General features: G+C 43.8%; 1 protein-coding gene across 4 annotated transcripts in view; it reads right to left on the reverse strand.

Moving 5' to 3' along the window:
- Positions 1-23,880, reverse strand: part of RNF152 (ring finger protein 152) — a 45,630-nt gene that overhangs the window by 16,520 nt on the left and 5,230 nt on the right. For 2 of the 4 annotated variants that reach the window (XM_069808937.1, XM_069808938.1), the window contains exon 2: positions 16,168-16,248. The exons of the other annotated variants lie outside the window; for them this stretch is intronic. The gene's annotated coding sequence lies outside the window, so the exon portion shown is untranslated. The remainder of the gene's footprint in view (positions 1-16,167; positions 16,249-23,880) is intronic. 4 annotated transcript variants of the gene reach the window in all.

The following is a 23,880-nucleotide window of genomic DNA, read 5'->3' on the forward strand; positions in this document are numbered from 1 at the left end:
AAGGATCTTACTTTGAAAGGGCAGGTGATTCAGGGCCTTCTAAAAAACCTCACACTCATCCCAATAGTCTCAAGAGTGCATCCCAAAATCATTAATTGCTTTTGAAGACTTATATCAGATAAGCTTCACCACTTACTTCCAACATGTATTTCACCTCAAATACTGTGTTTTGGGCCCCTCACTACAAGACAGACATCGAGTTGCTGGAGCATGTCCAAAGAAGGGCAATGAAGCAGGTGAAGGGTCTAGAGCACAAGTCTTATGAGAAGCAGCTGAGGGAACTGGGGCTGTTTAGTCTGGAGAAAAGGAGGCTGAGGGGAGACCTTATCGCTCCCCACAACTACCTGAAAGGGGGTTGTAGTGAGGTGGGTGCTGGTCTCTTCTGTCAGGTGGCTGGAGATAGGATGAGAAGAAATGGCCTCAAGTTGTGGCAGGGGAGGTTTAGACTGGATCTTAGGGAAAAATTTCTTCACCAAAAGGGTTATCAAGCATTGGAACAGGCTGCCCAGGGAAGTGGTTGAGTCACCATCCCTGGAGGTATTTAAAAGACATTGTAGACATGGCACTTAGGGACATGGTTTAGTGGTGGACTCGACAGTGTTAGGTTTACGGTTGAACTCGATGATCTTAAAGGTCTTTTCCAACCTAAGCAATTCTGTGATTCTATTCCATGTAGCATCACACAGAATAGCAGTTAGGAACCAAAGACATGCCTTAGGGACTGCTAAAAGAAGGGGAAAAAGGCCAAAAATCTGTGTTGCTACTGTGGAAAGTGTTGCATTGGGAGAGATGATCTAAGAAGACACAGTGTGCATGCACACACCTTTATGTATCTATGCAGGATTCGACCAGATTCCACTCAGCTGAGGTCTTTATTCCATTTTTGTTATAGTATTATATGTGTGCCTTACAGTGGTGCGCTGAACACTGAAAACGTCAATGCACACAACCAAACCAATGCCAAATGAACCACACTGACTTATGCCCATTGAGGATTTGGCCCACAGACAGAAAATCAATGTTATAAAACAGATTCAAAAAATACCTCTTTTCTACTGCCAAAACAAGTTCTCAACTAGGATGAAAAAAATGTCAGCTCTGGACCCAGATTTGCATTGTGCCACAAACTACAACATCCCTTGCTTTCCAGCCAAAAGGTTTTCAAAATTATTTAGTTTACTGACATCATTGTTACTTTTTAGAGTTGAGTCAGTGTTTTCCTAACTTTTGCTTCAGTCACTTCACTGTCAGGTGTCTTTCACTTTAATGATTACTGCTTTTCATTTTTTGCCAACCACAGAAATGATCAAAATATTTTACTAAATCAAGACATAAAGAAAAAAATACTTCATATTTTTCAGAATAACAGCATGAATTGGAAAAATCATTTTCTATTCTTTAAACCACTCCTTCAGTGAAAGCCTCTGCCAGTTTCTTCCACACTGAGTTTGCATAACACCTGCCAGAGTAAGGTCTTTGCCAATAAACAGGGCCCTTAAGTGCTATGACAATTTAAAAAATAATGTAATGATCAATACAAATAATTAGTACTATTATTATTACTAACAGCCATGCTCTTTGGTCTGAGCTCTCATCTAGAGCAGCTGCCTCTAGAAAAGAGAGCAAAGAGAGCAAGTGCCAGCAGGTGGCACTCCAGAACACAAAGCATTAAGCACCAGGGCTTGCAGGAACAAGAGAGGCAGTTCTGCTTGGCTGTCCCACTAGCTTGCTTTAGCACCCTTCAGGAGGTTTGGGTTGGTTTAGGATGGTCGTCTCCACTTTCCCACTCCCGAACAGCAGGGACAAATCCTGCCAGTCCCAGCTTTCAGCACCATAAGATTATCCTGGTGCTGAATGGGACACATCAGCAAGGTGAGATGCAGCTTGCGCAGTCGTTTCTAAGAGTAGGGTACCAGCACACCCAAAGTGCTGAGCTCGTTACTTGCTCTCTGACTGAGGGGAGAGGTCCTGCAGGGCAGGCTGAGTTCTTTCCCACATTCTGCATGGAGAGGTGGCAGCATCTTACTGCCTCCCACCACTCCCCCAAACAAGGAGCAAGCTGGGATATAGCTGAAATAATGCTGGCTTTTATTGCTTTAACACAGCACCACCAACAAAAAACATACCCTAACGATTAGGAAACCAGTTTCCCTTCTGTTTATTTTTAGCTATGACCTACGCATACAAAACAGCTACAGTGTTCACTTGTGTGGTTAGGAAGAGTCACTACAGATGGTTCCTCAGGGTGCAGTGAAGACTCCCACCCTCCCCTGAGCCTTCTGCCTTGCCCCAACACTCACACTCCTCCTGCAGCATAGTCAGTCAAACTGGCACTTCTTCCAATCAAACCCTGACTGTCAGGAAAGCCTCTGCCTAGTAGTCTCGTCAGCCAGAAGAAATAAATCCACCTCAAAGAGCTGTGGCTCACCTGGTCTTTGCAACTCTCATCCAACTGTAAGAGCAATCGCTTGTTTTGCTCTTGCTGGAAACCCTCCCAACCCTTCAGTCTTCAAAATGAGGCCCTTTCAAACACTGTTCAACGTAGGGGAGATAGGAGGAGGTACCCTTAAACCCAGGAAGATTGTGCTATTCTCTTAGAAAATGAAATTTTAAAGAAAAACTGTAGAAGCCAGTTGTTTTGTCCAACTCTCGGCATCAAGCATAGCAGTCAACATTTAGAGAGGTAATGAATTGGCTTAGTTGACAAAGATGCAATTCCCACATCATTCTCCCCTAGAAAAGTTTAGAGTTTAAAACACTGAAGGTCATACAACTGGGTGGAAAAAAAGCCTGCATTTTTATCAGAAGTCTTTATGAATTACCTAAAAGCTATACAAACATGGAAAATAACCAGCCCTCTTGCAAAACACAAAAGTATTTACTGCTTAAACTCTCCTTAAAGGCAAACCTGTACTATGGGATCCATCTGCTCATGTGGAAATAGCAGAAAAGATCTGTCAGAAACTAATTTCCTATCCTTTCCTGTATATGTCAGTGGATCACTGGCATTCTCTCCCCCCCCCCAAAATTGACCCCAAATATAAATAGACACAAAACTGGAAAAGTTTAAGGTCATCTCTGTGGATATGAGCAATACACAAACCAAGTAAAACCAGGCAAAGTAATGTGGCCTTTTTGCAGAAGAGGGTCCACAATCAATGCCACATGATATCCACTGTGTTTTAGGAAATTAATTTATATCTAGAATTCCAAACTCATTTCCTCACACACAATAAACACATACCTTTTTTCTTGATGCTTCACTAACACTACCCACTAAAAGAGGCATGATTCAGCTCAAGGTTTATGTACTATATGCACTGCACAAAAGTTTGCTCAATACATGTTTTTAGAGCAAGTATCTTTTAATACACAAAGATGGGCTAATGGCATGGAAAAAAGAATGGGGTAACTGTTCTTGCTTACTCTGCCTTCCTAGTTGCTATCCCAGTGTGGATTTGGCTCATAAAATATTCACCTGTGGAAAAGCAAGTCATGAAGCATAACTGTAACCCATACCGATCTTAACACTGAGCAGCAATGAAGCATGTAACTGTCTGGTGATTATCGTGAGACATCAGAAATATTTCCAAGTTAGCAAGTTGCGCAGTTGTTGCAGTAAGAACTTACTTGGATCTGTTTCCATGGATCTCCCTGAACAGATGCATGGATGCTCTCCTTGTTACTCCACCCACTTGATCAGGAAGCAGAACTAAGGGGTGCCCAGGCTTCGGTTTTCTCCTTGCTATGAGGTACAACAAACTACCTTCTCTAATGAGCAACCTCTCTTGATAGAGGAGGCTGCAATTAGTGTGGACTCTGGGGAGCTTTAATGTTCCCAAGCAGGAAAATGTATGCAAGTGCATTGCAAGTGGGTTCAGAAAGGCACGCCAAATTCTCTGGCACTGACTAGTTGATAGATATGAAAAGGGTCAATCCCTTTCTAAGTTCTGAATTTAAATTTAGAAGAAAATATATTTACTGGAGGTGGGAGACCAAAGAGGGAAGAAACATTAGAACAAAAGCTTCTTGCTTTAAAAACAATCATTCTGTCCACCTATATGCTTTTCTTAGCTTGATTTTCACAAATGAGCTCAGATTTTGCAAGTAGACTTTCAGGCTCCTCAAAATAAGAGTGCAGGTGCAAAACACAGGTGCTTAAACGTGAGTAGTACAACCGTAAGAATACAGGCATAAGACCTTTTTGGAGAAAAAAAAAATCATTAAATATTTTCATTCCCTTATATCTGATTGCGTAACCCCTCTAAAGAAAGCAGTAAAGGTCACTGAAATGCACAGGCCTTTGCTGATGGAAAAATGGTATTGTGTATTGTTTAAAATTACACAAAAGAAATGAGCACAAGTGCTAGAAAATGAGACCTTTAAAGGAGCAAACTGAAAAATTTCAACTCAGCATGATATCCTGATTTAAAATTGCACGTGTACAGGTTACAGCCATCTCTGTGCCTCTCTTCATTTGAAAAAGAAACAGTTTTATAATCTTATTAAAGAACAAAATTGTAGATGCTTATCACTTCATTAAATTGCCAGTGCATGATCTTTAATTTTTTTGTTCTTGTTTCATAACCACCCATGAACATAAAAAGATAAAGAGTTTCTCCAATGGACCACATAGAGGAATTTCAGCCAGCAGAGGAAGGAGTAGCACAGGAATGTAACCCTGTAACATTGGAAAAAATAAGTCAGGTTCCTCAAAATATGAAGGGGTTTTTGCTGTAGCTCTTCCAAGGGCTACAACAGTAAAGTTCCTGTAGTCTTGGGGTCATGTTTCCATTGCCCTTCACCAAACACCACCACTCATTTTTGGGTCATGCTGATTCCAAACAAGTGGACATAAGGAAGAAAGCAAACATGTCACAAAATTGTAACCTTTCTTTAAATAACTCCTCATTACCAAGCTGACACCATTAGCAGCCCTCTAGCTCATAACTTCTTGTGTCAGGGATGTGGCTGCATCAGAAGAGAAGACCTGGACTCCGAGAGGGAAGTCAATGAGAGTTTTTTTCCCTAAACTGTTTTTGAACATGGACATAATATCCTCTTAAAATGCACATTTCCTTACCAAAATCCTTTTCACTGGCTTACCTTGCCCTTTTGCAAGGATGTTCAGGAGCACCAGTATGATAGTATGAATTCATTTATTTTACGTACAAAAATAATTATAAATTTATATATGAGCTTAAAACAAAAATCACAAGGACTTTGCAGGCAGATAAACAATTTCTTTAAAGCCTCATTTCTTTAAAGCTGCAAAAACCAGCCTGCATCCAGTCCTGCCAGCATTTCTTTGTGCCAGTGACCCCTCCATATGAAGCAGTTCCACTGAGCTGGGCGAAGTCTCTTTCACAATAACTGTTCTCAAGAGCAGATTTGGGCTGGACTTGCCCAGAAATCCTCCCAGTGGAGAACAGGTCATCCCACAAGCAGTCCTGCTTCCTCCAAATGCCAATGCATGTGACATGCTCTGTTTGAGAGGAAAGCCTCGGCCTTTAGATAAAGAGGGAGGCTAAATCTCAAAACATTCAGCAAAAGCTTTCAAAAAAGGCAACTGCTGGATTTTTAAGACCACCTCAAAATCATCCTGACATGCCCTAGATTTCCTGATCTATTTTAAAATTCCCTTTCAACTGCTATTACTTGTGTTTTCTGTGGAAGTCACACAAACATGGAGAGTGGCAGCTTGCAAGAGGTTGTAAACCAAAAGGCAGAAGACACCGTGAAATTGAGAGAATAAAAAGAACAGGTTTCTGTACACTTGGAAGACTTTCAGCAGCATCAGGGTTTTTTTTCTGAAGGGGGGTTGCTAATTAGCCAACTCTAACAGTAGTAACAGTGTCCCTGTAAAAATAGCTCACTGCTTATTAAAAGCAAATTTGGGAGCAATACAACTTCACTGAATTCTCACCAATTTGCTATTACTGACCAGCTTCTGCCTTGTAGGCATGCTTAAACTTCATACACTGACACGTTTCCCACTCCACAGACTATGTATCAGTCTGTTCAACCAACACAACTCCAGTATTTCTGTTGATTTCTATTTTAAGAAGGGAATCTACTTCAGAAAGTAAAATCTGAAGTCTGAAGAGTACTTTATTCCTGTTCCCAGTCCAGCTCCATTCCACACTTCAGAAATATTTATGCCAGACCAGCAAGAGAAGTCTCCTCGGGCAAATCAAATCACCATCTCCTACTTGCTGTACTTTGAACTTACAACAAATTCCAGTATCCTAGTATCACACTTATTACTTACTGCAGGGCAAGCCCCTAAAAAAATGGTATTTTGTGCTTGCAAATTAAGCCAAGATGCTGGTTTAAAATAAAATTAGAGAAAAGTAAGTTTTAATGGAAATTTGGGGTTTCAAATGAACACTTTATGAATGAAGTGAAATGAACAGCTATGTCACCTGTACTAAGGGAAGTGCTACCTTTCTACTACATACTGGAAATTTGGCAACCCATTTTCAGAACTGTAAAATGCTGCTTATACCAGCTTGAGGTACTTGCATATGGGATGACCCGTGTTCCCATTCTCCAACACGGACTGGGTTTCCCAGCTAGATTACATCTCCCATAACCACCATGGCAACTCAACATGAAAAGAGGAGATGGAAGCCAGCCATAAAGCCAAGCCCCGAGGGAAGAATGGGGAAACAAAGTATGCTAATTACAGTTCCCATGGGAGATGGTGCTAGCATTCCTAAACCTAACCCTTCAGTCCCGTTTTTTCAGTGAAAGGAGATCTAGGGGTTTTTTTCCCCTCCATAAAATAAACCAATGAACTTTGACAAAATTAGGATGCAGAAATACTTCCAGAAGGCAATGCAGAACAAATCTTCAAATCTGCTGTAAAACCAAGTGAAGAGGCAAACAGCTTCACCCTTTTACTGTTCAGAAGCTAAGGAGGAGGGAATTTTCTGCTCCAGGAACATTCTTGAGGCTTCGTAGCAATATATCCCTGACTCCATCCTTTGCCACACAATTCTTCCCCTTTTTAGTTTTAAAAGAAAACTACTACACAGGACTGGATCTTTAAACCTTTATTCATCAAAACCCCTCAAGGCTTTAGCTAGGTTGCACCAGGGTGACAGAAAGACCTTGATCTACAGTCTTCACAGTGGTGCCCCAGCGCTTGACACTAAAGTGAAACGGAGTTAGAGGGGCTCACAGCTTCGGGATACTACAAGCACCCCATTTCCTCAGGCTGCCAACATTCTCAAATTAGAATATAAATGGGTCTGGGCTTATCAATGGGACAAGACAGCCAAAACACTATACCCCATTAAACGTGAGGGGAAGCAATCCCTTTCATAACCTCCAGACCCCCGTGCAAGTTACTGCAATGAAAAAAAACATTCAGAGAATTAGGTACAAACAATCTAGCCTGATGAAAAAACTCATTATTTCAACACAATTCAATAATCTGGAATATCAGTAGTGCTGATTACCTGCTCTCTTCAATGGCCCCTTGTTCTCCTTACTCTGAAAAAAAACGATTCTGAGCTGCAATACAACTGAAGGAGCAATGAATGTGTCGAGCATGGGTCTATCACAGGGCTGGCTCACCTATGTAAGGGGCTGGCTTATGAATTGCAGCAATCTCTCCAAATTTACCTTTCCTCAAGGCAGAACCTCAGGCAGAAGAAAACATTTGAATTAACACTTTTGCAGATAGTCCCCCAACAGTCTCAACAGTGGCTGCCTCAAAGGGATCTGGGGAAGGTAACTACAAAAGTAAGCCTGTTGACTGCAAGCTTAAGTTCTGAGCAAACATTACACTGCCATCAATAAAAAAAATTAGGGGGTACTACTTAAGAAAAAGTTTCAAGATGCATAGTTGCAATACTGGGTCTGTGATCTGCAATTTAGAAAGCATCTCTATTACGAGCTATGCACTGGGGACAAGCACCTGAAGTATTAATACTGCCACTATTGGACATCTCAGCTTTACCTGCATCAGGAAGATCTAAACTGACCTAAATTTAGCTTCAAGCAAGCCTTCTGTCCAAATTAATCTGCATGCAACAGGGTCAGAACTTCCCCAAGCCACATGCCAGTGGCATATTCAGTGAAGCCACCCAAGAACCTGGGTGTGCTCATGGCAGAAGGAAACTTTCATTCACTGAGGGTGAATTGGACAAAATAATAATATTCTTTTCCCTTCTCCCAGATGGAAGTTTTAAGTACCAGCAATTTCAGTAGCTCAGCAGAGCTCCACCAATGCCTCCTGTTGACCTCATTCCACTTTGAAGTGCTTAATTCAATATTCAGGTCAGAAAGGAAAAGTGAGTATGAGGGGAAGGCAGAGACCTGTGTTCCTGTCCCCGCTCCAATGAATGTTTAATTCTTTTATATTAAAAATTCATTTGGAGAAGGGCTAGGATCCAGGCAGTCTAATGGGTTTACCTATGAAGAGAAAAAGATCCATGATCAAATGCCGCCAGACAAAGGTGGGAGCTCAGTCTTAGCTTCCTTCGGGCTGAGCATCAGACCTAACTCAGAGAGAGCAACCGCTAGCTCCTCCACTGCTTACATCTCAGCAGAAGGTACCTAACTCCAGAAAGGAATAAAAAGGAGCAGTTCAGCATGCTTCCTGGAACAGAAAGAGGGCTGCCGGCTTAAAAGACCTCCTCTTGATTCTCTGTTGTTGTAGCCAGCTCCTATGTCTTCTTATTTGGGATGCCAGCTTTTGCAAATCCCACTCTTGGGCCAACTTTTCTCGCAGCATTGCACAAGAAGCCTCGTTATTTGCATCCCATAGAATACTCTGCCTGGAAGTCTGATACCACAGTACTTAAGGTCTTTTGTGGATCTACTCTGTTGAAAAAGTTCTTGAGTTGCTTTGGTGTTTCGAAAACTTTGAGCTGTGTGATTGACGTTGCAAATGACAGCCAACCCAACTGAGCTAAACGCTGAACATCAAGTGCTGCACGCTCCCATCCACCGTTCTCCCTCAACTGAAAGAGGTCAAGGGCGTGCAGGGGTTCAAATATTCAGACAGTCACATCTGAAGAGCCACTCAGTATAAAGAAAAAATGGAGCTATTCAGAGGCATTTCACAAGCAGAAGAAAATAGTCAGCAAGTAAATTATCTGTAGCAAAGAGCTTGCATGCAGGTAGTTTTTGATTTAATACTTCTCAAAAACAGGGCAACCTAGCAGATTTTCATGCCAGTTTAGGGAAGCCCTCTGAATAATCACACCACCATAAAAAGGTTAAAAATGGTGGGCGGAAGAAGGCATTCTCTTTGCAGAAATCAGGAGCTGCATCTCCTGTGCAAGCAGGAAGCCACCGCCTGTGCTGTCCCTCCAGCTGGCTGTCGAGCAGGAGCCGGGACGGGGACTCGCTGGGCTGCCTGTCCAGCCAGGCACCACCAAGGTGACCAGCATCACATCAGCTGGCAGGCGGGATGCTGGAAAGCTCTAGTAAAAAACCTGCCGGGCACTGGGGTACCACTTTTAAAATCGAAGCATATGCAACTGTGCCTCCATCTCAACCACAAACATGTGTCCATCCACAGCGGAAGTAACAAAAATTCATTTTCAAAACAAGCTGCTCGATTTTTTTTGTTGTTAGTTTTTATGATTCCTCATTCAGCGACTGGCACCAGCATTGCCTTCAGCAAAAGCCACATGTAAAGGACGACATCCCAGGCAGCTTTCGCAGTGTGACATGAGGGTAGACAGGAGGGGCATTTCCTTTACTTTCTAGAAGCAGATGAACTCCCACTGAACATTTAATTCAGACTCTAAGCTATTTTCACCAATCACTTGAAACTTAAATAATTATCCCATTTAAAGAAACCTGGCAATTATATTTTGCATTCCCCCCCCAAGCAGCTATTGCTGTTGTGACAATATTCATCTTGTCCATGATGACTATTATCTGCTGTATAAATATTGATGATCTGAGTAATTGCTGTTCTGTACATACGCTTCTCACAGACATAAATTTCTCTGCCTGAAGTAGGCTGCTGACAAAGTGCTTTCCTCCTTTTGCATGGCAATGAAACATTACTGGAGGTGCCACTGAGAGTTGTTAGTCCTGGTGGAAGAAAAAATAAAAAAAATTAAAAAAAACCCCAGCAAGTAACAACAGCCTTTGGAGAGGGTCAATGAAGTGACGTTTGCCTGGACTGGGAAGACCGAATAGTCCCAAAGAACAACAAGTTAGCTAAGCTGGTATTCAGGCGGCTTAAGTTTAGCTTAGGCTGTGCCAACACCAGACACAGCTGAAAGGGAAAGAACTGCTCTGGACTCAGCGCTGGCCACCAATGCTAAGCTGGGCATGTCATGGTCTTGGGACACGTCATGTATGACATACACGTTGTACCCACCCAGTGGTTCACTGATGATGGGGTTTACTTTTTCTGCATCGAAATCCAACCAGAAAAACAAGCCAGTCTTGTACTAGAGGAAGAACACCAAGCTGAACATTATGCTGGGACAAACAGACTCCCAATGCCACCCTCTAACCTTTGCCAGTACACAGCCAACGTGTCACAGAAAAGCAAAGCTGGTCTTGAGGCACCCAACACCCTTTCATAGATACCACAGGCATACAACACAGCATCGCTTCAAACTCTTTTCGCTGGTTAAACGCATTTGCCCAGCAGACTTTGTGACCAGTCAGGTAGCCCTCTGTCTTCCTGCAATTGGCAAAAATCACTAAAAACACCCCACTGCATGTCCTGGCTAATCTGACCATATTGCCCCACAGTCTGGCAGTACAAAGACCCGGTTTTGATAGACAGAGCCCTCCCACAGGCACACAGCCTCACACTTCCAGACTTGCATTTTGCCTTTGCACTTTAAACAGTCAACAGTATATGAGAGATGAAGGCTTTTCCTTAGTGGACACAAAATTTCTATGATATAAAACCTGTGAGTCTGAACCTCAATAAAATTACCCCTCTGGAATTACAGGTCAAGAGATGAAGATTTTTTCAGCCTTGTAAAATTTGGCAAGATTTATACTCAGAGTTTCCTTGTAGAAATACGCTTTTTCTAAAGTCTCTACCCATCATTTACAGTATCTGGAAACGAACACTGGACAAAGACCCTTTCTTAATTTAAAAAAAAAAATTCTAACTTACATATGCTACAGAAATTAAGGGGAAACTAAAAATCTGCCTGATTTACATCTGTGTTACTGTAGATTAGGGAGGGTACGGAGAGGATGCAGAAAGCAGCAGGACAAAAGACACAGGACTCCCTAAGGGAGCTGGAGGACAGGGCAGGAACAAGAGGTGGGTAGGGACAGAGAGCGAGCAGGAAGCAAAGGCAAATACAGATAACGTGCGAGCAAGGTTTGGAGTGCCCAGAGCTGGAGAGAGAGGAACTGAATGTTTGTAATGAGCAAAAGAATTAAGAGTCTGGAAGTCTTACTTTCTCTGTTGCCTTGTTCAAACAACTACATAATAAGTCATTATATGTAATCACAGCAGCCACTAATTTTTATAGATATATATAATACACACACAAACAACTCAGTGAAAGTAGCTACTAAACACTGATACAACTGATCTTCTCCCTGCAACACTGAGTGTTAAGCCATCCTGTTGTTCAGTGCGGCCTTTATCATATAATTAATTCCCCTCCTACTTTCTGCAGCTTCTTTCCTTCCCCCATAATTTCTACAGTGCTTTGGGGTTTAATATGTTACAATCTCTAATGACAACTTCTGTACATCTCTGAATCTTGAAGGGAAGTTGCTTCCAGCAGAAAATTAAAGGTTGAACTCTTACCAGTAACTCTGGGCATGTTTAACTAATACTAAGCCACATAACATAGCCTAATTAGTCCAACAGGTTCTTTAAAAAAAATCCACATGACCTCACTGTCAGTTCTTACACTGAGTCATTTTGGCGACCAGTTGAAACAGAGCCCTGAGTAATTCTCTAACATCAGCAGCACACTGCGTTGATTGAAGTGGACTGGATCCTAACTACAATAACCAGGTAACCCCCACCCTCTCCGCTCTGTCTTTTTTTTTTCCCTTCTGTTTTTAAGACAAGACACAATTTAGTGGCCTCCAGCAAGAATCTAGTCTTACCTACATGGCTTCCTACATTTCCCAGACCTACTTTATTTGCATGCAGATTAGTTAGAACACACGCTATATGGACATGGAATGCTTTACCGCTAATGCAAATTATTTTGCATGCAAACACAAAATGCAGGTGGCCAAGCCACTAACTGCCCAATTCACAAGCACAAACAGACTCGGTGCTGTCAAGCTTTTACATGCATATTAATTTGAATGCAGTGAAACATACCCATAATTTTGAAAGTCCTGTTAATACACCTTTAAAAAACATGACTCAAATCTTAAGTGTTCACATTCCTGAGTCACTAAAAAGTGAAATCAAATTTCCATCAAATAATACCCCATTTTCTAGGTAGTTATTAATTCCGTGTTTCACTTTGAAATCACAGTCACCTAACTTTGCTAAAGCTATGCCTGTCCAACATATCTTTTCCTGCACAGCAATCTGCAGTGTAAAGAAAGATGTCCTCCATCCACCACAGCTGCATTGCCAAATTTCCTTAGAGAAGATGCAAAACTGCAGTATTACCAGCTCAGTGTGTTTTCATCAAGAGACTAGCTAGTTTCATCACATCTGTGCCAAAGTCACCATGTCCACAAACAGAAATGCTTTGCTGGGTTTGTATCCTGCTAAAGTACCTCTCATAGAGATGTGAAAATGCAATTTCACTATAAAAATAAATACAGTGGAGTTAATAATTTCTTGCACTGGGCACATGGCCACCTATTTTCATCGCTTCCAAACATCCACCACACTCTTAAGACCTAAGAAGCTGACAATGTGTGGGCTGCAGGACCCTGCTTCTCTAGCTCTTGCTGATTTGCATTAGCTTTCCTGGGGAGAGCAAGGGTTGCAAGATGGCATTTGTGCCTCCCAGACGCCAAGCATCCTTTCTTAACAGGTATGGCAAGTGGATGCTACGTTTGCTTTCTTCTGCTGGTGTGAGATCTGTAAGCGGGCCATGCAGTTGCAATCAAGGCACAGTGAAAGAGGGACTCTTGAACTGTGATGAAAGAATGGCTAAATCATATGCATGCATCCACAAAGCAGCACAGAGACCTGTACGGATTTGGGAAGTGCAGCACACTGACTAGTCTTTCCCTTTGCTAGAACAAAAATATTTTGCACCAGCTTTTCACAGGAAAGGCATTCACAGAAGAGAATTTGCCAATACCTGGAGTTTTGTGGTTTACCAAGCTAGAAAATCCAGCCAGAAGACTGACGGAAAGTGTATGAGCACTATTCTAATCAAATTTATTTACATTATGCACTTCTGAAACAAAATAGCAGGTACTAAACACATCACCAGGTAGTTCAAAGAAACCTAATAAGCAGTTTGAGATTCCAAGCAATCTCCTGAAATTGCTACTCCTACAAAGCTCTTTCTTCTAGCTTTTTGGTTGCAAAAAGTTAAGGTGCCAGCAATCTATCTTAGAATAGGAGCTGATGAAATGGGGACATTTACAAAAAAAGTAATACAATACAGTTCACAAACTGGTTTGCTTACCAAAGAAATATGTTTAGCAGTTTCCTTTCATGTAGCACTAAAGAACTGCAACTTGTATTTCTTCCATTTGTGATTTTTGCAGTGGCCTAAGACGTTTTCTTCTTCAGCTAATGCCTACGTGACTCCCAGTTTTCACTTCAAGAATATTCCACAAATATTCAAGCTCTGGAGAGTCTAAACGCACGTATCCTGACACACGATAATAACATCCACTTCCTAGGTGCACTACAACCAAATCACAGTTCTCTTTTCAGCTGAAACTGATCTCCAGAAACTTTAAAAATGTATTAAAATAAGGCCAGCAATGAGTGCAGGAGTATCCCGAGGAGGAATAGTAGTGCTCAATCCTCTCTGTAATCATCTCCAAATGTTGATGGTTTGGTGGTGTTTTGGTTTTTAGTTTTGCAGTAAAGCTCAGTTGGTTTAAACAATTCCCCCCAGTGTTCACCCACATGGGAGAAAAGAGGAAGAGCTGATACAAGATGCATTCCTTTCGGGCAGTTCAGTGCTTTCAGTGCTCTGGCTTGTAGGTTTTTGCCTGCTCAGGGGGCTCCGAATGGAGAACACTGATGGGATCCACTGGAGGTCACAAAACACTGCCAGGGATCAGATGCAGACAAGAAAGACGCAGTAAAGAAGTAAAACAAACAAAAACCTAAACAAACTAACTGCTCTCTTACTTTTTTTTTTCTTTTTTCTTCCTGCCTGCATGTCTTGCCTGCAATCAGAAAAGTGGCAAAAAAAGAAAATAAAATTTTGATGTGGTCATAGAGGTAGTTATTTAACCCAATAACTTTTAAAAGTACTGTCAAGGATTTTCCTCTCTTGAAAGAGACATTTATTTCACACAGAAGCTCAGAATTTCTGTCACGTGTGACATTACTGAAACACTCAAAGATGGTTTCATCCACCTAGATGACTGTGTTTCTTGCGTCCTCTCCACTGAATAAGCAACCCGTGCTGAAATAAAACAGGATCTGCACATTACCCTCTTTGACTTGATTTGCAAAAGGGGGAAGCTGATAAATCTCAAGAGTATGTAGCATATCACTCCGGTGACTTCAGACCCTCTGCAAGCAGTGAGTCGCTGGCTTTTGCTCAGACCCGTGCGTTATAAACAAAATGGAGAAGAGAGGCTCCTGAACTGCGATGCAGGGACAGCTAAGCAGCAGGCAGGTCAGGCCACTTGAAGTGCACAGCACACCTCAGAGCTAGGAGTTGCTACCACCTATGGTACTAACTAATATTTTTTAAAAAAGCTAGTGAGCTAACAGAAAAATAATTGGACATGGCTATCCAATACCCTAGACCAGTCTTAAATCAATGCAACTGTGCTGTAGTTAGAAAAGGATAAGCAAGGGCAAGAAAGTGGAGAATCAAGCCTATGTTTATGTACCACCAGAATACAAAGTGGAGTAACTTGCAAAGTTACTGCAAGTTGCTACATGCATCTTTTTTCATAAAAGTAAATTTACATAAATCACTGATTTTCACTAGCCTTTTTTTGGTAAGTCAGAAATATCCATATATTTTGATTTTTCCTCCATACATACATGTGTGAGTGTCCATACAAATAAGAGTATGAATGGAGGTTTGATCAGCAGGTCTCATAAATTACACACACACACACAAATCCTTTCTGTCTGATCCCAATCTTCCACAGGTCTCTAATGAGAACCACGAACACTAATCACCTTATCAGTAATGCAAATAACCATCTTGGCCTCTCATCAAGTGTCTCTCTGGCTTAATGTGCCCTTAGATTGCACAGCCCTGGGTGCAAAAGCTGCCGCATCCCTCTGAAAAAACCTCGGTGTGACAACGCTATGTACGTCACGCTTCTTTGCAGCAGCGGGCAGCAGCCTGCTGAGCATAGCCACGGATCGGGAGACGAAGCAACCCCTCAGCTACCGTAACGGCTCTCGAGCACTTCTGTCCCTAGCTCTGCACACACGAAACAGCCAGATATTGCAAATGCAGGCATCTCGCGGAGGAAGCGTCATTCAGCTACAGCAGCATACCTTCAGGCCTCCTAAAATGAAACGCTGAATAAGCAACACAGCAGAATGGCTACAGCACTGGATTGGCACTTAAAAAATAGAAACGGGACCTCATTTTAGTCCCCCCAGGGCCATCGCTCCCTGCTCCAGCGATGCCGCAGCAGTGCTGTTCTCCAGCCCCGTCCCTGGATGGACCTCAGGCTCACGCTTGCAGCCACGTCCCCAGCCCCGTCTCTGTCCCTGCCTCCTGCTGCTGGATGGACCCTGGCCCTGGTGCATCACTTGCCATGCCTGGGCTGTGGATGGACCCCGTTAGAGCACTCTGAATTCAAATTATGAGAAAGGCATTCTTCTGTGAAACATCATCACCACCCTGCCAGCGAGGTGTGGATCGCAAGAGCTTCCAAAATAATAAGAAATGTATCTGTATTAACCCCTTACCCTTGGTATCAGGCCCATACTGCCAGTTCTCATAACATTTACAGGGAAACTGGCATACAGAACAGTGCAGCAAACGAAAGGAAATCCTGTGAGAATCAGGTCAAAAAATACCAAACAGGCCTTGATCCCACAAAAGCGAAGACAAGCTATACCTGGACAAGCAACTTGTAGCTGTAGTCACTGATGCTAACAGATCTACCGAGGCCGAAGGAAGAAAACAGGCTCCCAAGCATCTGCAAAATAGCATATTTCAGGTTTACTTTTAAATAATTATATCTGGAAAACATTGCTAGGAAAAAAAAGGCTTAATGAATTTAAATATTCCAAATAACAACGCCAGCACTTCAGCACCCCTGGTCCTGCTGTGACCACACACGCACACATTGCGGAGCCCAGCTCAGCCGTCGGCACTTCCCTTCTTCGCTGAAGGGAGAATTGCTGGGCTTCCAGTGCCACTCTCAGCAAATTTCTACCTTCTAAGCAGCAAGTGTTTGTACAATAAACATCCTCCTATCAGCATTACCAGCTGTGCCCAAAGCACAAAAAAACGCAAGCATGTACACTGCAAAATCTCAATGTTTGTGCCTGTGTAAACAGTGCACTTCTGGAAAGGCAGAGAGAATATTTTCAGAGTAAACACCGCAAAGATTTCAGGTCCTTTAGGATGTCAGAAGGCCATCGTGATCTGCCGCTCACCTTCATTACTTACCACCTGCTTAGCTAAGACACCTCTGTAACTCACAGGGACTGCAACCACATCTCATGAGCCCATTTTACCGCCTGCGAGGACACCAGCTTTGAGAAGGGAAGAAACTTTTCCTCTCACAGCAGTCTGGCTCTTTGGTGCATTACACTCCCTAATGTTAGCTTCAAGCCATTAAAATACCAACCAACACCAGAGCAGGAAACGCAGCAAGAGGAACTAATTTCTAAACCTCACCCTCGGACTGCAGCTGCTGCCCCAGGGAGATAAGCAGGCGAAAATGGGGTTGCTCCTCACAGCCCGAGCAGACCCCAGAAATCCTTCCGGAGGCATGAAAGAGGTAGAGAAAACAGGAACGCTAAAGCACTCGGGCAGAAGACCGTCTCCACCCCAAATTACTCACTTTTAGAAACAGAGCAGCCCTCCAAGCCCCTGAGCATACCTCCTCTTATGCAACTTCACCTGCAGCTGATGGGAGCAGAAGACTCGTCTGCTGCAGATGCCAGGACTTCATAAGACTGGGACTTTAATTAAGAGCCCACTCCTGAACAGGAACATCTTGAAAGGTGTCTCCTTTCAGTTTTTGACTTGGGAGAAAGCAGGAGGGGGCAAGAGAAAAGGCTGATGCTTTCTCCTCTTAACTAAACCACCTACACATGTACTTTTTCAAAACATGCACAATTAGGGCAAGTTATGTTTGGGTTAAAGAGACCGTGGAGAGAAGTTCTCAGTCCCAGAGGAAAGGCAGGCTAGGGAAAAATACTACAAAGAAAACTGGTTTTGTTAAAGTCTGAAGAAAAGCAAAATTGGGTGGAGAGTGTGTTGGTCCAATCCTGGATGAAGCATACTCAAGCAAAACACCCGTCCAGGAGAAAACCTCATGCAGCACACAAACATCTGGGCCGTATTTTCAAGATAGCACTCATTAGAAGTTAGCTATCCACTGCCTCCAGTTCACCAACATCCATTATGCCTAAAATCATGACCATTCTTCTCCTGCTGTCATAGCCTTCCCCTTTTCTTTGCAGATCACCTAAATATACTACTTCTCCTTAGAGGACAGCGTTTGACCACAGTGGCTATCAGGACTCCACAAAAAACGGCACATAGACATTCTAGGCATGCAAGCCAGCCTACCAAAAAGTACTGAATGACATTTGGCAAAGGCATCAAATGAAAAATGAACCGCTGTCTCATGAAGAGCCTATGAGCACACTTCACTGCATACTTGCTGGACCATCTCTGCATACTGTGGGGTTCAAAAGCCAGACCCATGAGGCAAAGGGAGCTGTACCAGTGACAACAGCCCAGCCATGGAGCCAACCAGGGCAAAAGCAGCCCCAATGGGTGCAGCATACATGCAGCCTCCATCCCTGCTCATTAACGACATGTGTCTGCACCTGACATTCAGTGCAGACTCTTCCCAGGGACCAGGAAGGCATTCCTCCTGGCGGTGACCAGAGTAGTAACAAGGAAAACAAGAAGGAAGGGTATAAACTGAAGTGCAAGAACCCTTCCATTGTAAGGCAGGCCATCCCTTTAGGAGTGCTACTCGCAGACTGAGCATGGGGGCTTCTTCAGCTGAAAAAGGATCTTCACCAGGTTAGAGGCAAGCGGGTGTCAGTGCCAGAAGCCTGGCATGTAGTGTGGAGGAAATATGGACCCATGCTGCTGGTCACTGCAAGCCAAACAGCTCCAGCATCCTCACTCCTCTCCGCAGGGATGAAGGGCACACGGGAAATTACAAGTCCAGCACTTACATACCCCTCGCAGGCTTGGGCACCTCAACACCACAGGTGCTTGCAATAGACTCTTTTTTTCTCTAGCTGCATCTGGACAGTATTTCAGATCTGATTTACTGTCTAGACACAGCATGCTACCACACGGTACAACTGAAGACGACTGAGAGCAGAGTGTGGAAAACAGACTGGCCCAAGCTTTTTCTTCTTTCTTTAAAAGCAATACATTTGTGCAGTCTACATCAACATCCTCACAAAAATGCTCAATCTGTCCTGCACCTCAGAAGCTGGCTGCTGAAAAAAATCCAGAATGCAATTAAAACATGGATTCTGTTAAGTTTCACTTCCCTCTGCAATTTTATAATCGTTTCATCCATCAATTTTGAAAGAATAGTAATACTGGCATCAGCTGGCTCTCCACCTCCTCTGCTGAGCCAGCTTTTTCGAAGCCCTGTCCCTGCCTCTCAGCATCCGACCACCGATGCGGTGAGGAAGAGGAGAGGGGGAAGCAAACCAGGGGTGGAGGGAGGCCAGCAGGGCATACCCGGCATGGGGGCCACCCCACGGAGGAGCCACTTCTTTCCCAGGGCAGCTACGGCAACTTACAGTGCCTGAAGATCTGCCCAAACATGCTCACCTCTAAACACACACGCAAAATACAGAGAACAAGGTTGTGTCAGGGATTAACTGAAGCCTACCCAAACTCGAGACCAAATCCTAGGCATGCAGGCTCACTGCCACCTTCCAGGCTGGAGATGGGTAGGCCAGTGATGTGCAATTTTTTTTTTATTCACAAAACCTTTTTTCCCCCTCTGAAAGATGTGTAGATCTCTCCACTGATTCAAGCCATTTCTCCCAGTTACCTTTCACAGATGAGACAACGTCCTTGGCCCCCAGGTGCCTTCAGACCAGAGCTGAAAACCAGTACCATGATCCTTTTAGTAGTCTCTCCTTTTCAAATACATGAAGTTCAGTACTCCAATACTAGCTGTTGGACTTACACACAGTGGTAATGCAGGGAGAATTGGTCGGTGCCAGTTTTTAGCATCTGGCTTATTAATTATTTTGTAAAGGTTCACAATCTGTTGAGTCATCTGAAACTTTTTAAGACACTCTGTTCTGTCATTATTTTATGAATCTAATTTGATGTGGTTTATATCTATCATGGCCATGATTTATATCACAAACTCCCAAGAACACAAGTCTGACTTTAAAATCATTCTCATCCCGACTGTTTCATTGCAGGTCAGCCTGGTCTGTTCCAAGACTGGATTTTGCTGGCAAATGTATTTTCTTTGCTGGTATCATCTACTTTTCCTCATCTAGTTTAATGAAAAGAAAAAAAAAAACCAACCCCAAAGTACATAAAGAAAGCCAACTGTTATGCTCATTTGAACATAACCAGAAATTTCTGCTTTGTCCTCTTACTGCAGCATGAGGTTTATACTAACCGCCCTCCCCTCCCCTGAACAAAGCTGTAGGAAGAAACTCACTGTAAATTGGTCAGAAGACTGACATGCAGGCCAAAAGCATCTAAAGGCTTGCTGGGACTACAGACATCACTTCTCCGGGAAGCGGCTGAGTTGCACCAACTTGCATTTCAGCTGGAAGCCCAGCCTCTAAAACCTGCACACTCTTGCTTGCACTATCATGTATCTATTCATTCCCAGAAAACAAAAAAAAGGACGAGCTGCCAGTCTTCTGCACTCTTCTATGAACTAATGTAATTTCAGTCTCATATTCAACCCCATCAAATGGCATGTCCACCTAGGCTTAACTGTAGAAGGTAGGTGGGGCCAAGCAAGACTGCATACAACAAAACACTGAGAAACAGGGCAGAATGCAGCATATTCTTTAGATGTAAATTGTTTTTATAGGGTTGGCTGAAAGCAGCCGTTTAGCCATTGCCTGATCTCGGAGGATGCCCACAGTAATGGCTCTGGACTAGAAGTAAGGAAGGTGAATCCCCTAAAATGCTTCATTCAAAGGTATTGGGCTGGCCTTTACATACAGTTTGAACAAGCAAAAGTTACAGATCTAAACTGGACTCAAGATTGCACACAACCCTGTCTAGATCTGGGACCTCTGGAAAATCATAGGTGGCACTGGTAGTAACGAAAGATGGGCCGGAGCGATGGTACCAGAAAGCAATCGGAGAAGCAGGTGGCATTTGTTAGGGATGCACAGGAATGGAGGGGAAGGAGAGGGAGCTGGGGAGGGTGAGTTTAAGGGGATGAGAAGCCAGGCTGCCACAGAGGGAAGAGCAGGACAGACACAGGCAAGTCAGAGAGGACTCGGGAAGCACCAGAGCTCTGCCCACCCCATCCTTAAAGGGGATCTGAGGGTATCTTGGCTCTGGGCTGCAAAACCCCAAACACAGCAGCAGATGACCTGCTGAGCATGTCACCCCACTCTGGCAACTCCCACGATCCACAGCCAAACAGTGCTCTTAAGCAGGCCATCATCTCATGGGTTGGAAATCAATGCTACAGCCCAAAGGTCTACGCCCTCTGGATGACCCGGGTCACTGCAGATTCATGTGACAGGAGCAATTTTTATTTCTCTTTCCCTTTTCCTTTTGTACAGTTATAAAATGATGTTTAAACCTAGCTATGTTAAATTTTTAATACAAAGACTGCAAACTTCCACACTCCAAAATTCAGAAGTATCATAATGAAGACTGCCCATACAACCGTCACCCAGCTCCTGTATACATCTGCACTGATTCTGTCTCCAGTCATTTGTGCCCTGGAAATCAACTGTTTTGGGAAAAAGATGTGGTTGCGTGATAAAAGCGAGCGCTGTCTCTCAAACCCTGCCTCACTCAGTGGAGGTCAGGAAGATTAGCGAATGAGGCAACGCAAGAAGAAAAAGAGACGACCACCTTACTTGAGGAAGTTGGACATACCCACCTGCAGGCAGGAATTACATCTTTCTTGGCTCCACAGTCTTTGTAAAATGCTCAGTAAGTCCCTAAAAGCAGTTTGTCTTCAGGTGACCCTCGATGGGGGTCCCCACCTTCTGCAAAGCCAAGACATCTAGGGCTAACCTGCGAGAGTGCCGAGACACAGCTGAGGTCACTCACCCTTGTGCTTCCAGCAGATGAACTGCTACATCATGCCAGGTATTCTGGGGTGAGTGAAAAATAAAATCATCCCCAAGTATCTCTTTGAGGCAGCCAAAACTGAAGGCGTTTCAATTATTTGAGCTTTATTTGCTCTTTGCCTCTATTCCTCAGCTATGAAAACGAAGACAGTACCCGTACCTGAGACGCTGCAATAATAAGAACTTCCCCACCCGCAAAGCCCCTGGGAGGGAATTAGCAGCACTGCTCAGTTCAAGGTTTGGGTGGGGTGTAAAATAAATAGATGTGGAGACACATGCAGAAAGTAAATGTGGGGAGGAGAAAATGAATTATGCAGTAATTACCTATCCACTGAAAGAGGGACTCTGTGAAAGGGAAAAAATGATGCAATTATAGAATTAAAGATTGTATCATAATGCAGATGCAAAGGGGAGCTATGCAACGTCAGTCCTGGCACTTCCTTGCTTTCGCCCGCCTGATTTTGTAACCCCATTGTTCTCCTAATGTCATTATTTTGTAAGTAATTGAAACGCAACATAATTATGAGCTCATATGTTTATATCTTTTCATCATTAATAACGTGTGGAACAACTGGCAGACTGCTCCCAGCGTGATTGATGCCTCCAGCTGTTGAATGACTCTTTTTCTTCCACCTTTATCTGAGGTGAAGAGCAGGGAGGAGAGAGGGAGACTTTATATTTAAAGTTCAATTCCATGCACAAATATTTGGGGATTTTGGGGTTGCTTCAGAGGAGGAAACCAAGACCAATATCAATCAATTGCTCTGAAACAAATTGTAACGGATCAGATTTAAAGAGCAGAGGCACTAAGCAGCTGATGTGCTTTGCCCAAGGTCGAAGGAAAGCTCCCAAGGCCTGGATCCCAAATGACCCCACCGACAGCCTTCTGCCCAAGCCACTGAATCCCTCCTACCTCCCACATTAAAACTTGTTTGAGTATAATTATGGCTGTTAACTGCAGGTCAGGGAAGAAGCCGACCACCTCCAGGCTGTGTTTGCTGGTGAATGCAGCCAACGAGCAACTTCTGAGAGTGTGTCATAGAAAATACAACTGCAAGCAAACGTTATGGTTGTACGTGTTCATCCTGGATGGTAACTGTTATATTGGGTTTTTTAAGTAAATTACCCTGCGTGCCTCGGACTTCAGACAAATTGCCAACGCGTTTCTCAGAGTCAGATGAGGCTGGCTCACCCTGCTTCATGAGGGAAAGCAGCTGCAATAGCAACAACCTAACTTGTTTTATTTGTGGATGATATTAGCTGGCAAGAGGCAGTGTGGCTGACAGCATGCTCGCTATGTGGGCTCCGTGCTTTTTAAAACGTCTTATTTGTCTTTGTATGCCCCCATTTGTAAACACATACACACCCCTTTCTTTTAAGTAGTATTTTTACCTTGTCTAACGGGTGCCGGCAGCTACTACCACAAGCTTTACATGCTCTTTTGTTCCTAACAAAGCAAGCTTCACTTCCATCTTTCCCCATCCTCAGAGAGCAGAGCCTGCAAAACCCAGAGCTATCAAGTCCCTGAGGTGCAGCCAGTCAGAGCCTGCAGTGTCCCAGGCACTCAGGCCACACCAGCTCTCTCCAGTGCCCATCTTCTGGAAGAGCTCCACTGTGGAAAAGTCCGTCGTCGTGGTGGAAACATTGCAATCCTTCCCTCTTGGCATGCAACCCACTCGGTTTGGTTTCAAACCTAACAAGAGAAAGCACTACACCATCACTAAATATATAGTTGGCACGACACAGTTAACAAGAACAGGCAGCAATGTTACAGCAGCAACGTTTTACCCCGCGAGCGCCTGTTTCAGGATTTCTCCCACCGACGCCTGGGTGGCCAGCACTGTCAGAGGAGGGACCTGCACGGGATGCCTGGTCCAAGCCCAAGAGCCCATTCTTAGCCACCACGGTCATCTGCTGTGCCACACTGCCAGTGGTACGAGTTGGTACCCGTGGAGGGGAAAGGACGGGAAGCAAGAGACATTCTCCTTCACAAAGTGCCGCATCTCTAATAGCGTAGAGATTTACATTCGGATGCCAGAGGTGCCCAGCCCTGTCCCTGGCAGGCAGAGTTTGTGTGGAGGGAAACAGCGTCCCCCTTTGTCCTGTTGGCACGGCTTGGTGCTCCGCATCCGCCGTAACCCATGATGGAGAGCCAGCTACACAGTTCCTCCCTTCATCTCACCTTGACAGATGCATCTGATCTTAGCTGCATCACAGGCTGTCTGAAAAGGAGCAGCATACGGGTGTTTGAGATTCAGCTCGGCCCTCCAAAGTGACACTTAATATTTCGACATTAGAGAGTGACACTGGTGATCTCT

The sequence above is a fragment of the Haliaeetus albicilla genome, chromosome 21, assembly GCF_947461875.1.
Source record: "Haliaeetus albicilla chromosome 21, bHalAlb1.1, whole genome shotgun sequence".
NCBI lineage: Eukaryota > Metazoa > Chordata > Aves > Accipitriformes > Accipitridae > Haliaeetus > Haliaeetus albicilla.